Source organism: Anser brachyrhynchus (genome assembly GCF_964034855.1).
Source record: "Anser brachyrhynchus genome assembly, chromosome: 19".
NCBI classification, from domain to species: Eukaryota; Metazoa; Chordata; class Aves; order Anseriformes; family Anatidae; genus Anser; species Anser brachyrhynchus.
Genome location: NC_137712.1, coordinates 5,495,415 through 5,507,913, shown reverse-complemented (window position 1 = coordinate 5,507,913; position 12,499 = coordinate 5,495,415). Strand labels below are relative to the sequence as shown.

At 50.9% G+C, this 12,499-nt stretch overlaps 1 protein-coding gene across 11 annotated transcripts in view; it reads left to right on the top strand.

Annotated features, from left to right (window-relative positions):
* Positions 1 to 4,244: 4,244 nt before the first annotated feature.
* PRRC2B (proline rich coiled-coil 2B) overlaps positions 4,245 to 12,499 on the top strand; it is a 49,992-nt gene continuing 41,737 nt past the window's right edge. For 7 of the 11 annotated variants that reach the window (XM_080562207.1, XM_080562203.1, XM_080562204.1 and 4 more), the window contains exon 1: positions 4,245 to 4,505. The gene's annotated coding sequence lies outside the window, so the exon portion shown is untranslated. Of the gene's footprint in view, positions 4,551 to 12,499 lie in introns of all 11 variants that reach the window. The other 4 variants (XM_080562210.1, XM_080562206.1, XM_080562209.1 and 1 more) reach the window with 1 other exon arrangement.

Sequence of the window (12,499 nt, the reverse complement as noted above, 5' to 3'; positions counted from 1 at the left end):
TGATACACAATGAAAACTCGACATTTAGTGTTTTATTTCCAGAAACACCAGCAAGAACACATTTTCCCAATGGTTGGAGCTACTCAGGTAGAATATTGAAGACCTTGATTAAAGTCTGTGGTTTACTTTTTTCTATTTTCCCCTCCATAGGGCATGTTTTTTTTCCACACCCATCTGTAAAATAAATCTTTGTGCATATAATGGTTCAACAATCTCAGGGCCTGAGATGAATTCAGTGCCCTGGGAACTGGTCAGGTATTCAATGAATGTTGTGGGAGGAAAAAAATAAAATGAAGAAACTACCAACCGGCCCTGAGAGCAGAGCTGCTGGAACTGCATGGCAAGACCCCAGGCACTTAATTAGATGCACAGAGGGAACCATGCCATAGGTTAGTGTAAATGAGCATAGTGTTGCAGTCTTTGCTTTCCCTGATCAGATTTAACCCAGTTTAGAGGAAAAGCCAAGAGTCCTCAGTTTTCATGCTCTTTTCACATTCCCCACATTTTCATTTCCCTGCATTTCACATTTCTAATCCCTCGTGGGATTAGAAAGCACATTCTGCCATGGACAGGTTACTCCACAACTGTCCACGATGTTTCTTCTGCAGCAGCTGATGTTGGCTGCTGTCCGAGATGGACGGAAAACTAGAAGGACCACGATCTGACCCCATAAGGCAAATGCATGCCTCGTGTGTGCTGAATGGCCTCTGGATGGAGTATGGAGCGGGATCACTCTGCTTTTTTCCAAATGGATTGTGGCATTTTGTGAATGACCATAAGGACAGTAAGGGGCTGTCTTATGCTGCAGGCTGACATTTACAGCTGAGCAAAGTGATAGCAAAATAGCATAAGAGCATTTAGCCTTCAGTTTGCTCTGCTGTATACAACCCTGAAAGATGCAGGCCATGGCTGAGGATTTATAGATGTACAGCAAATGTTTGAAGAAGCTTCAGAATATAATAGTAATTCAATTATTTCTAGGAAGCCTTAGAGCACAAGACATTTCTGTAGATACAAATTCTATACTAGGGCTGTAAGCCCTCTGCAGTGGTTATTTTCTATTTGACAGGATTCTTAATTAGTGGAAGGATGAAGCACACAGCAGGGTTCCTGCGTTCACTTGTAATTAATCCTGGGAAGAAGAAGCAGGAGGTTCTGAGTTTGACTCTCACGTCCAGGGGAAAATTTGCTCAGCAGTCTGGCAGAGGTCAAAAATCGGAGTGGGTGAGCAGTCCTTCCAGAAAGGATCCTACACAGAGCTGTGCATTGAACTTCATCCAGGTGAAACCCATTCATCAGTCTGTCCAAATCTCCTCTCACCGTCCCCACCCTGCTCACTGTAGTCTGTTGTGGGTCTAATCGCAGCAGGACTCATGTTAAACCCATTGTCATTTATACACAGGCAGGTGAAAGTGGCTGCAGGATGTTCCAAGAGTGGCACAGGATTTCATCACCTTATGCCAAGGTCTGGTGTCATCCTCATGGACCAGGTTGCAGAGGAGCCACGCTTTTCCCTTCAGTGATAGGAACACAATGTCTTTTCACTTTTCAGATGGTGACCATCTCTGAACAGAGAAGAAGAGCTCAGCCCCAATACAGTCCTGACCCATGAGACTTTACAAAGCTCCATGGAGTTGGCCTCAGTGTGCTGCGAGGCGCAGGTAAAGAAGCTGTCAGTTTGTGCGAGCTGCAGCGTACACACCTGATAATGAATATAGAATTGTCTCTCATTTGTTTACTTTGTCCTTTGATCTCCACAACAGGTTGCATTAGTTTTTTCTTTAATTGGCACATCTATTCCCTTGGCCTCGGATTGTTGCCTTGGAGATGCACAAGAGACCTTCGGAGAACTGCTTATTACAGCAGCAGGTGTGCATAGCGCTGACCTGGACAAGCCTGTGTGAGTCACCTGCCGATGGTTTGGGTTGTAGGTGGCTGCGTGAGTCATTGAAAGCGAGGGGATCCCACAGTGCCCGACTCCCGAAGGGCAACATTAATGCCTTTGGGTGTTTGCTGTTATTGTGCATCAACAACAAATAGCACAAGATGGTTCACTCTTCTTCCTCCTCATTTGCTGACGAGGGCTGTGAAACAGCATGGTGCTGCAGGGAAGGGCACCTGAATGTGAAAAGCAGCAGCCCAAATCGGAGGCCCTCTCTGGAAATTTGGCTGACCTGTAGCTTTGCTGGTGGAGGACAGTGAGGTCTGGATGGGCAGGAAGCAAGTTAGAAGAGCTGTTTTTATTTGTGTGTGTGCATGCATGTGTGCACTTGTCTGGCCAGATAGGAAGACTGATGGAGAAAGAAAACCAAACAGGCCAGGCTAATACCCTGGCTCCCCAGAGATTTGGGGTAAGTGGGAGTTTGGTAGTGTCAGGAAGGAGAGTGGCCCTCTCCATGCAAGTGCCTGTAAGTGCAGAAGCAGAGGGCATTGGCTTGCTGTCTCCAGAGAGTAAAAACGTGCTGCACAGAAGATGAGATGGGCAGGAGCAGTGTGATACTTCGTTATCCAGAGAAGGAAGGGATCTGACAGCCAGATGATGGTTTTTAGCAGTGCTTGTGCGTCTCTTGGTAGCTCAATGCCTGGCAACTTCTATAGCCGTGCAGATCAACTGTAGGAACATCACATATGGTCCAGAAAGCTGTTCCTGCATTTCCTCCCTCTGCACTACTCCTGATGACTGTTTGAGATCAGACACGTCTCTCCTGAGCACCAAGCCAGGTGCCAGCCTTCACCCTGCTCCCGTAAGCCTGGGGAGAGGTGGGGGCCGTTCTCCTGCAGCACCAGGGCTGTGTGCTGCAAAAGCCCTCTAAAGGCACCTTCCATTCATAGGGAAGGACACACAGTGTGACAGCACAGGACTGGTGACCCATGAATAAGCTAAAGAAGGCAGTTGCAAGAGGCCAGTTCCTCTGTAGAAATTGCCCAGGTGCTTGTTGTGTGTGTGTGTGTGTATAATGTGTATTTATGGGAGTGATCCAGTATTCTTTCCTATTTTTTAGAGGCTTTTTTGTCACTGTGGTGGCCCCTGCCAAGATGGTTAGAAACGGGCATAATTTAGAAACTTCAGGGCCACCTTTGAGGCAAAGCAGAGGAATGTATCATATGCAGAGATCCTGAAAATATTAAGTAAGCCCAGATTTTAAGGATTTTTAGTTACTTTTCTCTAATTAAAAGCACCCTGAAAATGGCCTGCTTGTCATTTTCAAAAACTGCTGGATGGTTTCTAAAAAAAAATAAATGCATGTATACCTACAGCCTGGCCTTTCACCACAAAGTGTAAGCTGTCACACTGCTGAACACCCATGTGTGTTACAGGACAGGAAAGGAAAAAATAAAGGGGAAAATATTTTGGCCTTGCATGTGAGGAGACAACTCCCAAGCTATGGAAGATGCCCTGGGTGAGGAACTGCACTTCATGGCAACTACTACAACACTTTTAGTGCAAACTTCTTGCCAGGAATGCTGCTCACATTTGTGTTGACCTGTGGCTCTGTTCAAGCCTGTGGGATTCAAGGCTTGCCTCATGAGGCTACTTGTATTTTATGGCTGGGTAAGGTTTTGTTTCAGGATAGAAGTGCTTACTTTGCCCTGCTGCATTCACTTCCATCATTGTGAATGGAAAAAAATTATCTGTATTTCTGGAGTGAAATCCTTCCAGGGGGCAGTTCCTCCAGGTTGCCCATAGAATCAGGGAGGCATGCCAGGCTGACTTCACTGCTGTCTGCGGAAAGGGAAAGGCTCTGGCTGGACAAAAATCCCCACAACAGCCATTGCCCTGCTGCCCTGCCCTGGTTGCCCTCAACAAGGAGGCAAAAACTTCAGGGAAAGTCTCTTGCAGTCCCCTTGAAGGTATCCCTAGGGTGAGTGGTTTGCGCTCAGGACTGCTGTGGGGGGATGTGGCGGTGCACTTGGGGCTCGTGTGTGGCACGTTGTGGGCAGACTGGGTGGGATGGGGTGCGTTGGGTGACTTTGCTGTCCCCAGCCCCTCTTAATACCCTCGTGAGGGGCTCGGTGTGTGGTGAGGCAGCCAGCCCTGCTGACTCTCCGGGGGAAAAATCCCCCCTCGGGGAAAAAAAATCCCCCCTCGGGGAAACAATCTCCCCTCAGAGCTGAGCGAGAGCCTGCTCCGACTGTGTGGAGAGCGGGGCTGGGGGTGGAGAGCTGGGCTGGTGCTGGAGGAAGCCGTCAGGCCGCAGCTCTGCCCCTTTCCTCCTCCTCCTCCTCCTCCTCCTCCTCCATCTTGGGCCGCCCCTCAATCGCCTGGCCGGCGGGGCTCTGCAGGCGGCGCTGTGCGGAGGGCGGCGGCGCGGCGCCCTCCCGGGCGGGATTGACAGGCCGGGCCGGGGGAGGAGAAGGAGGAGGAGGAGGAGGCGGCAGCGGCAGCGAGAACCCGTATCGCCCCGCCGCCGCCGCGCAATCCGCCGCCATCCGCCGCGCCCCGCGCCCGTCGCCCCTCGGCACCCGGCTCCTCAGGCGCTCCCGGCTCCCCGCCACCCCCACAGGTGGGTATCGGGGGCCGGCGGCGGCGGCCGCGGATATTTGGGGCGGTGAGTGGGGCCGGGGGAGGGCGAGGGAGGAGGAGGAGAAGGAGGGAGGAGGAAGGGGGAGGGAGAGGGAAGGTGGGACGAGGCAGCCCTAAAATGGAGCCGGAGCCAGCGGCTGCGGCACCCCGCGGCCTCCCCGCCGAGGGTGTCCCCACAACAAATGGGGGTGTGGGGGCTGCCTCCCGCTGTCTGGGGCTGCTTTGGCCGCCGGTGTTTATTGTGTGTGGCCCCCCCCCGGGGTGCTGGGGGCGTCTGGGGCCGATGCGGGCCTGGCCGCCGCCCCCCCCCTCCCTGTTCCCCCATTCCCCCCTGCGAGGGCCGCGCTGAGGCCTGGGGGAGACTTGGGGTGGATTTGGGGGTTTTTGGGGCTCCCCCCTGGGCCGGGCCCCCCCTCACCCTCACACGCACACCCCCCCGGGGGCTGGGGGCGGCCTCGCAGCCCGCCGCGCAGGCAGCTTGTTTTTCCTCCTCGCCTCGAGTGTGACACAAAGATATTTTTGTCGCGCCGTGCGCCTCGCAGCAAAAACAAGGGGGATGGCACGGCGAAGGCTGCCTCGTTTTGTTGTCGTGAGGGAGCCCACAAAAGGGTTCCTGAGGCCGAGCGATGAAAAATGCAGGCCGGGTCCCCCCCAGTCCATGAGGGGGGAAAAGGGGGGGCTCACCCTGCAGCTGGGGGAAAGGAGGATGCAGTCGGGGTGTTTTGGCGCTCGGCGAGCTCGCTAGGTAGGTTTGGAAAGGTGTTTTTGCTTCGAGAAGGAGTTTTACAGCTCGGGGTGGGCGGGAGGGCGTCTGTTGCAACGCAGGGGGACCCTAACGGGGGTCCTGGGTGCAGGTGCTGGGCTCGGAGGGGAGGGTTTGCTCAGGGTGCTGGGTAGCAGCTAGCAGGGTTTTTTGTTTTTTTTTGTTAAGGTGACTACAGACAACCCCCTCGTCTGGGAAATCAGAGCTGACCAGGTTTGAATGAGCTGGGAGTTTGGGGTTTTGTTAGGAAAGTTGTTTTGGTTTGTTCTGAGGGCTTTTTTGTCGTCGTTTTTGTCTTCCGAACATCAGAAGGGTGGGATACGCTTTTGAGTGTCAGCTCATCAAATATTTGTGTATTAGCTTTACTGGTGTTTGGGGCGATAACGCATGATAAACATATATGTTCGGGGCTTAAGGCGTTCTGTTTCTAGGAGTAGGTATTAAGTGTAAGCGGGTTGCAGTGGCTTCATCATCTGCTGTACCTGGCTGGGAGGGAAGGCATCCCTCCCATTTCAGGATCGAATCGAGCTTTATAGGGAAGGGATTTTATTTTATTTTGCTTTGGACCTTGTCTTGCCTGGTTGAAATACCGATCTGCACGTTCCAGTTTAAATGGAATACTCTAAGCGGGCCTCGGTTCCGTCAGGCTCCCGCAGATTTTCGTGGGTACATGGGTGATGCTCCTTCTTTCAGAACCGTAGTCAAAGAGGTTCTTCCCAGTTAGCAAAATGTATTTGGGGGGAATGATAAAGAAGACCTCTTCCACGTGACCTCTTTGAAATTCTCTAGTACCTTCTTTTTATGGTTAAAAAGTTCAGATTAAAAATCAGACAAAATCACAAATACTGCTTAAGATCAGTGTTCTTTTTTCTTAATTACGTGTTTCCTCCAGCCAGTCCTAGGACGCGTGCTGTTAGCTGTATTTTGGTTTGGTGCTTAATTCGACAGCCAGATTGAGTATAAGGTGATGCTTCTTCTACTCCTAGTTGCTTTCACTGGTCTGGTGTTCTGCACACCTTGAGTAGACAAGATGTCACGCATCTTAGGACATCTTCAGCCGTGTTCACTGATAAGAAAACATGTCTACGTGGCTTGGACAGGCATCTTTTCTCCTAAAAAAACAGTAAAACACATAGGCATTTATACAGGTTTCCAAAGTTGTTATATGGTGCCTTTCACTTTGCATGGAATTTTTATTTATTTTTAGTCTGTAAGAGCAATTTTTTTTTAGGGGATGGGCCAACTTTTTTTCCTAAATTCAGTGACATTTTTCTTTGGTCCTACAGTATGTATTTTGATAAACTGTGGGCTTTTTTTCTGTTTTTCTGTGCGCTTGAGAGCTAAAAAATGAAACTCAGCCAACCTGGATGAAGAAGGGAAAGTAAGTAAGTGTTGGAAAGGAGAGGCAGGATTTAAAAGTATTTTAGTTTTAATAAATATGAGTAATGTTCCTAAAGAATTGTTATTAAAACGATTTAACTTTTATAGTGACATTTTAATGAAGCCTTTTATTAAAGCTTTCTGTAAAACCTAACTTCAAAGGCTAATTTGTGTGAACAACCTCCTAAAAGTAGGGGTGGCATTAGAGGCTCTGTTTTTCTCGTGCCTGACGCAACGCGCCCTGGTACCTGACTGAGCGATGGTGTAAAGACGAATCCTCGCTCTTCGGGTGTCTGGTGCCGATGCTTTTGCGTAGCTCCCGACGCCCGAACTGTGTCCTGCAGGCTTTCCCACGTGAAGCGCAGCTGGCAAATCCCAGGACCATGTTTTTGGCGCGTCTCGTAGTGCCTGCAGTGTGCCTGAGCTGTACAATGCAGCGCCTGTTAGATTATCCCTTACAGAACTACCTGTTTAAGGTCCAGAAGTGTGAGTTGCTCAAGGCCCTCATTGTGCTCACCTGAGTAATTGGAGGTATTTAAAGGCAAGCTGGGCTAACTTTCTCAAGTGCTGCTGCACCGAAAATAACAGCATGCATTTTCATTTTTTGTTTTATGATGATGCTTACCGTGTACAAAGAGGTCTGGCTATAGCAGGGTTTTTTCCGCTTGTAATTGCACATTTTCTTGTAGTAGATATAGAAGCAGAAAGGACAGCAGAAACTTGCTGAATACAGACCAGTAACTTCAGGGCGAGGAGGGAGAGGGTTTATTGCAAGGACTGGATGTCTGTGGTTGTCCTCCTCTTTACTAGATTCCTCCTTTTTTTCTGCGACTTGGCGATGATTGTGGTGGCTCAGTATCGATGATTGTGGTGGCTCAGTATCGGGCCTCGCTCTTCAGTTAATCTTGCCTTATAAGTGGGCTTCGTTTTTCATGTGGCACTGACTCATTCTCCTAATAGGTCGATAATTTCGCAGCTCCTTATCGCTAGTTTGTCATTTGGAACAGAAGTGAGACGGGTGTCATCAGGCAGTGAGGCGAAAGCACTGCGAACAGGTAAAGGCCGGGGAGGTGCAGTTTTTTCCTTCCACTGAACAGCTATTCCTAACTGCTGAAATGAAGTGATTTTGGTACAGTGCACTCCTGGAAAGCCCCTGCTGAAGGTGGTTTCGCAGATATATGCGGAAACCATCTGATTTGACTGAAATGTTCTCTTCCCCAGGATGAAAAATGGGGCTGAAGCAAAAGATTGTATTATAACGTTAAGCCTTGCTGAAATGTACCTTGGGCTTCTCTTCAGTTAGCAGCTTGTGCTTGTATTCAGGATGTTCTGTGACCATGTGCTTCCTGTGCAGAGGTGACTGAGAAGTAGGAGCCTGTGAGTAAACTTACTGGGAAGTGTATAGCTGCAAATCCTTTTATTTTTATTTTTTTTCCCCCTCTGGAATCCCCGGTGCAGTAACGCAAGCGGTCTAGAGGCTGGTCTGGTAGCACTGGGTTGTTCCGTGTTTACCTGTGGCATTGGTTTGTTCTGAAGCTGCTTGGCTTGCGGTGCTGTGGGGTCTGTGAGGACAGACGGCGGTTTTGAGGTGGTAAAAGGTGTGTGTGTCGTTCTGCAGAGGCCGTTCTGCTTTTTCAGTGTGTGGTTCTGAACATCTGAACGTTCAGCAAAGTGCTGGTAAGCTGGCAGGGGCGAGAGCTCACTGTTACCTCTGGGTAGAATCACGGAATTGTCTAGGTTGGAAAAGACCTTTGAGATCACCAAGTCCAACCATCTTAAGAGACTGCAGGCATTAAGTTGTGGAGGACTGGGGAAAACAGCCGTGCTTTGGGTGCAACGGAAGAGGTGACGGTCTGATCTGAAACATGTAAAAGTGGAAGAGGAGGGAAGGTGGGCCAGGCCTAAGTATAAAGACGAAAAATCTGAGGAAGAAAGTGAGGACTTGCTGGTGGCACGTAGCATCTGGTCAAGAGGATTCCTCTGTTGCAGTGCAGTGCTTGAAATATACAAGGGGGTTGAATTAGCAGCTGGGAGCATCCTCAATAGCCTTTGAATTCTAGATGAGTGGCACTTAAGAGGAGTAAACTGTGCAGTATTTCCAGAGTTAGTGCCCTGCTGGAAGAGGTTTGACAGAGGAATCCTTCCTGGGTAGCCGTTGAGATGTTTTGGGCACATTCGGTTGTGATTGGCGCTGCAGGGAGTGCGTAGAGGCAGGCTTGAAGAGCTTGCATTGGGACTTTGCCTCCCACAGGCACTTCTTGTGTGGGAATATAGTGATTTTTTTTGGAAGTGTTCTGCAGTGGGGTAAGTTCTTCAGCTGTTCCTACCTGTATGTGGGCTGGGAGCCCGTACAAAAGCCTTGAGTGCTCTTGTTCAGAGTTTAGAGTGGGTTGTGAAGCAGGCAGGGGAGTAGGGACATGCTTGAGAATGTTTCTTCACGGCTGGAATAGTGCAAAGTATGGTTTTATCTTTTTCTTAAATAACCGAAGCATCAAGCTCCCACCTAGCAACTGAAACTTCACGGCCCGTCATTTAGGAGCGGTTTCACAGGATTTGAGCATTATCACAGCGTTAGCGTTCCGCATCTGAGCAAAGCGTTGCTTTACCGATGGCTGTGATCCTGCTCTAGGACCAGCAGCGCGTGGGGTCGCTCATCTAGGAGGTGTCAGCAGCTTTCCCTGCCCCAGCATTGCAGACCTCCCCTGGACCAGGACTTTGCGCTGCTCTGGGCCACGCAGCGTTAGGAAGGTGAGGTGATGGAGAGGGTGGTTCCTCTAGCCCCACAGAGCTGGAGGAGAAGGGTCTGTTTCTTGCCCTGCCGCTCAGCAGAGCTGCGTAGTTCCCTGGTGTCGTTTTTCTGTCTGGAAAATGTGAGTGGTGACGCTCACACACCTTGTCAGTTATGCACCGAGAATATCTCCGTAAATTAAAGCATCTGTGAAATGCTTTCGCTTCCTGTCCAGCTCAGCGTAGTGCAGATGTCGTGTGCGTGGTCTGAGTTGCCCTGCTCCCCAGAACAGCAGCTAAGGCCTCTCTCTTCTTCAGAGTACCGAGCCACACTGCACCTCACCTTGCAGTTTTTTACAGCTTTGTACCTGTGTCCTTTTCCCATCAGATTCCTTTTAGCATCCTCAGCATTCGTTTGTAGTGCAAATGGCTCCTGTGACTAGGGTTCCTGTAAGGAAGGTTGTTGAGAAATGCTGCGCTGCCCTGGTATTGTAAAAATGGGGAAACCTCGAGTAATGCTTCCTTGGAAGCTTCGGTATCCGCAGCGCGTGTGAACTGCAGGCTTGTCTGAACTGCTTGGAATCCTACTGATGGTTCGAACCCGCTGTGTCGGTCCTGATGGCTGTGGGAAATCGGTGAAATCTGATAGGGAACGATCTACTCAGCCTTGCCAGGGCAGCTGGGGACGCTGCAGTCTGGTGTTGGTACCGGCCGGTGTGGCTGAAGGGGTGTCTGCCCGGGGAGCTCCCAGTGCCTGCGGGAGGGACGGGTCTGCAGAGATCAGCTCAGCTGGGGCATGCAGGAGCCTCTCCCGTGTGTGTGCGCGCCGAGGGGTTGGCGTTTACTGCCTGCAGGTTAACAGCATCAGGCTTCGTCTCGAGTCCTCGGTGCGTAACCTGAGTGGGAGCTGAGGCCACAAAGTCAACAGCTGGCCAGGAGCGTGGAGAGGTTACCAGAGCCAGGTCTGCTGGAGAGAGGTCCGTCGGCACAAGGTGAGCTCCCACCTCCCCGTGGCAGCGTGATCCTCCCTTCCCGAGGCTGCAGAGAAAACAGAGCTGCTTACTCAACGACTGATGGCATTTGTGTGGAAAGAGCTTTATCTGTTTCTGAAGGAACATCATAACCCTAAAGACTGCCAGCTCTGCTCCGGTTTCCTCTCCTGGCTCGGTGACATCTCTGATCTCCTGCTTGCTTGTTTACTATAAAACCTGCGCTCACGGGAAGGTGAAGTAAGTTCCCGAGCATGGGACCAGATGAAGGGCTTGTGAAAGGCTGTCTGTGACTTCACTGGAAGAATCAGTGCGGTTGCTCTTCAGAACGCATCCGTTCCCTTGCAGCAGCCTGGATTGCAGTCCCGCGGCTTGTCCCTTGCCCCAGTTGTGTTGGGCTCTTCCAAGGTGGGCTCTGGTTAACGGCTGAAGGCTTGTGGTTGGATTTGGGGGCTGGCAGCATAAGTGTTTCACCTGCATCACTCTTGCTGTGTCTCACCTTGGCTATCTGGGTATTCTTACTACAGTGACTTTGAAAAGCACATGGAGCAGGAACGTGAGGGCTCTGTATGGAAGACGTAAGAGAGTTTCATAGCCTTTAAATGGAGTGGTTTGGTTTAGTAGTTAGTGATGGAAGTGTCTTTGCCAGTTTGGAGCCAGATGTGGTGACTTGAGCTGTCAGTCCGGAGACCTGGTGCCGTCCACGAGCTGAGAACTTGTGTGGGTGCCTCCTCTGTGCTCGTGGGCTCCCTTGAAGCAGCGGGCGGGATTGGGTCCGCTTTGTGAACCAGCGGGCAGTCTCTTCCACTGGAGGAGATGCCATTCTAGACCTGCCAGCTGCTGCTGCAATGCACTCCCTCCTGTTCTGACTTCTTTTGGCACTTTTCCTCCTTTTGTGATTTAACTTGAGACCTGTTTTCTTTGAGGGTCTTGGCGGCGCAGGTTTGGGTGGCTGTTACAGAACAGGAGCCCAGGGAGGCAGGTGCAGACACCTGAGCTCTGTCGCTGCCTGCAGTGTTACTTGAGCAACCAGTGTTCTCTGCCTTGGACACCCAGCCTGTAAAAGAGCATTGGCTCTGGCACCCTTCGGGAGATCTGTACCAGCTCCTCACGGTCTGTTGTTGTTGCTCAGATACGTAAATGCCCAGCTTACCTTACAGTTCAGCTGAATCCTGCCAGGAGGTTTTGCCAACAGAGCATTTTGCCAGAATTTTCTCTGTTTGGATTTATATTGCTTGTTTGTGATGAGGCTCTTTGTTTTGGTGTTGAGGGAACAGGACACGGTACCTGTGTATTCTCCGTGGACGTTCAGCTCTCAGGGGGATGCAGAGCAGGGCGAAGTGGAAGGCAGAATCACTTCAGGTGCCGTTGTTGCTGTGCTTCAGCTCTGGATGTAGTTGTGGAGGAGCCAGAGCGTAAGTACAGCTCTGAGGGTGAAGATTTGCATTTGTGTCTGAGCCCTCCTTCGGGCGGCTCTGGGAAGCATTAGGTCACTTCCCTTTCCTCTGGTGCTAGGTGGGTTGGATTTGTCGAAGCCACAGGTGGCTCTAGCTCAGCGGAGCTGCTCCGTCCTCTGGGTTTTGCCTCTGAAATGTGAAACAACAGGGAAATGTGCTCCTTTATTCTCGTTGTTTCTTGCTGCAGAAGAAATGCCTCCAGAAAGTCACGGCTTCGGAGCCTGGTGAGATGTATGGATAAGGGTCATCGGGGGCGGTTTGTGCTAGGGCCGCTCTCATCTAACGCCTTTATGGCCTGGCTGAGAGGGTGAAGAGCACGGTGCTGGCAGGCCGTGCTTCCAGGTTGCTCTGTGTCAGGGAACTCGCTGCATCCCTGCAATAATCAATTCCTGATTCCGGGAGGTATGAAAGCCCTGCAGTGCTGCTGCTTGGGTTGAACATACAGTTACTTCTTCCTGACAAGCTGGCACCGAGGGGTCAGTTCCTTTATTACAGCATGATGGGGCAGACGGGCGAGAAAACTTGGGTTTTCTGCTGCTTGAGGAGGAGGGGGAGTTTCAGGAGCAGAGGAGCTGGTAAGCACTCTCTGTGGGCTGCAGGCCAGCATCCTGGCTGCATTTTTTTCCCCTGTTCTCTGTGCTGTGGTCTTGCATGCTCA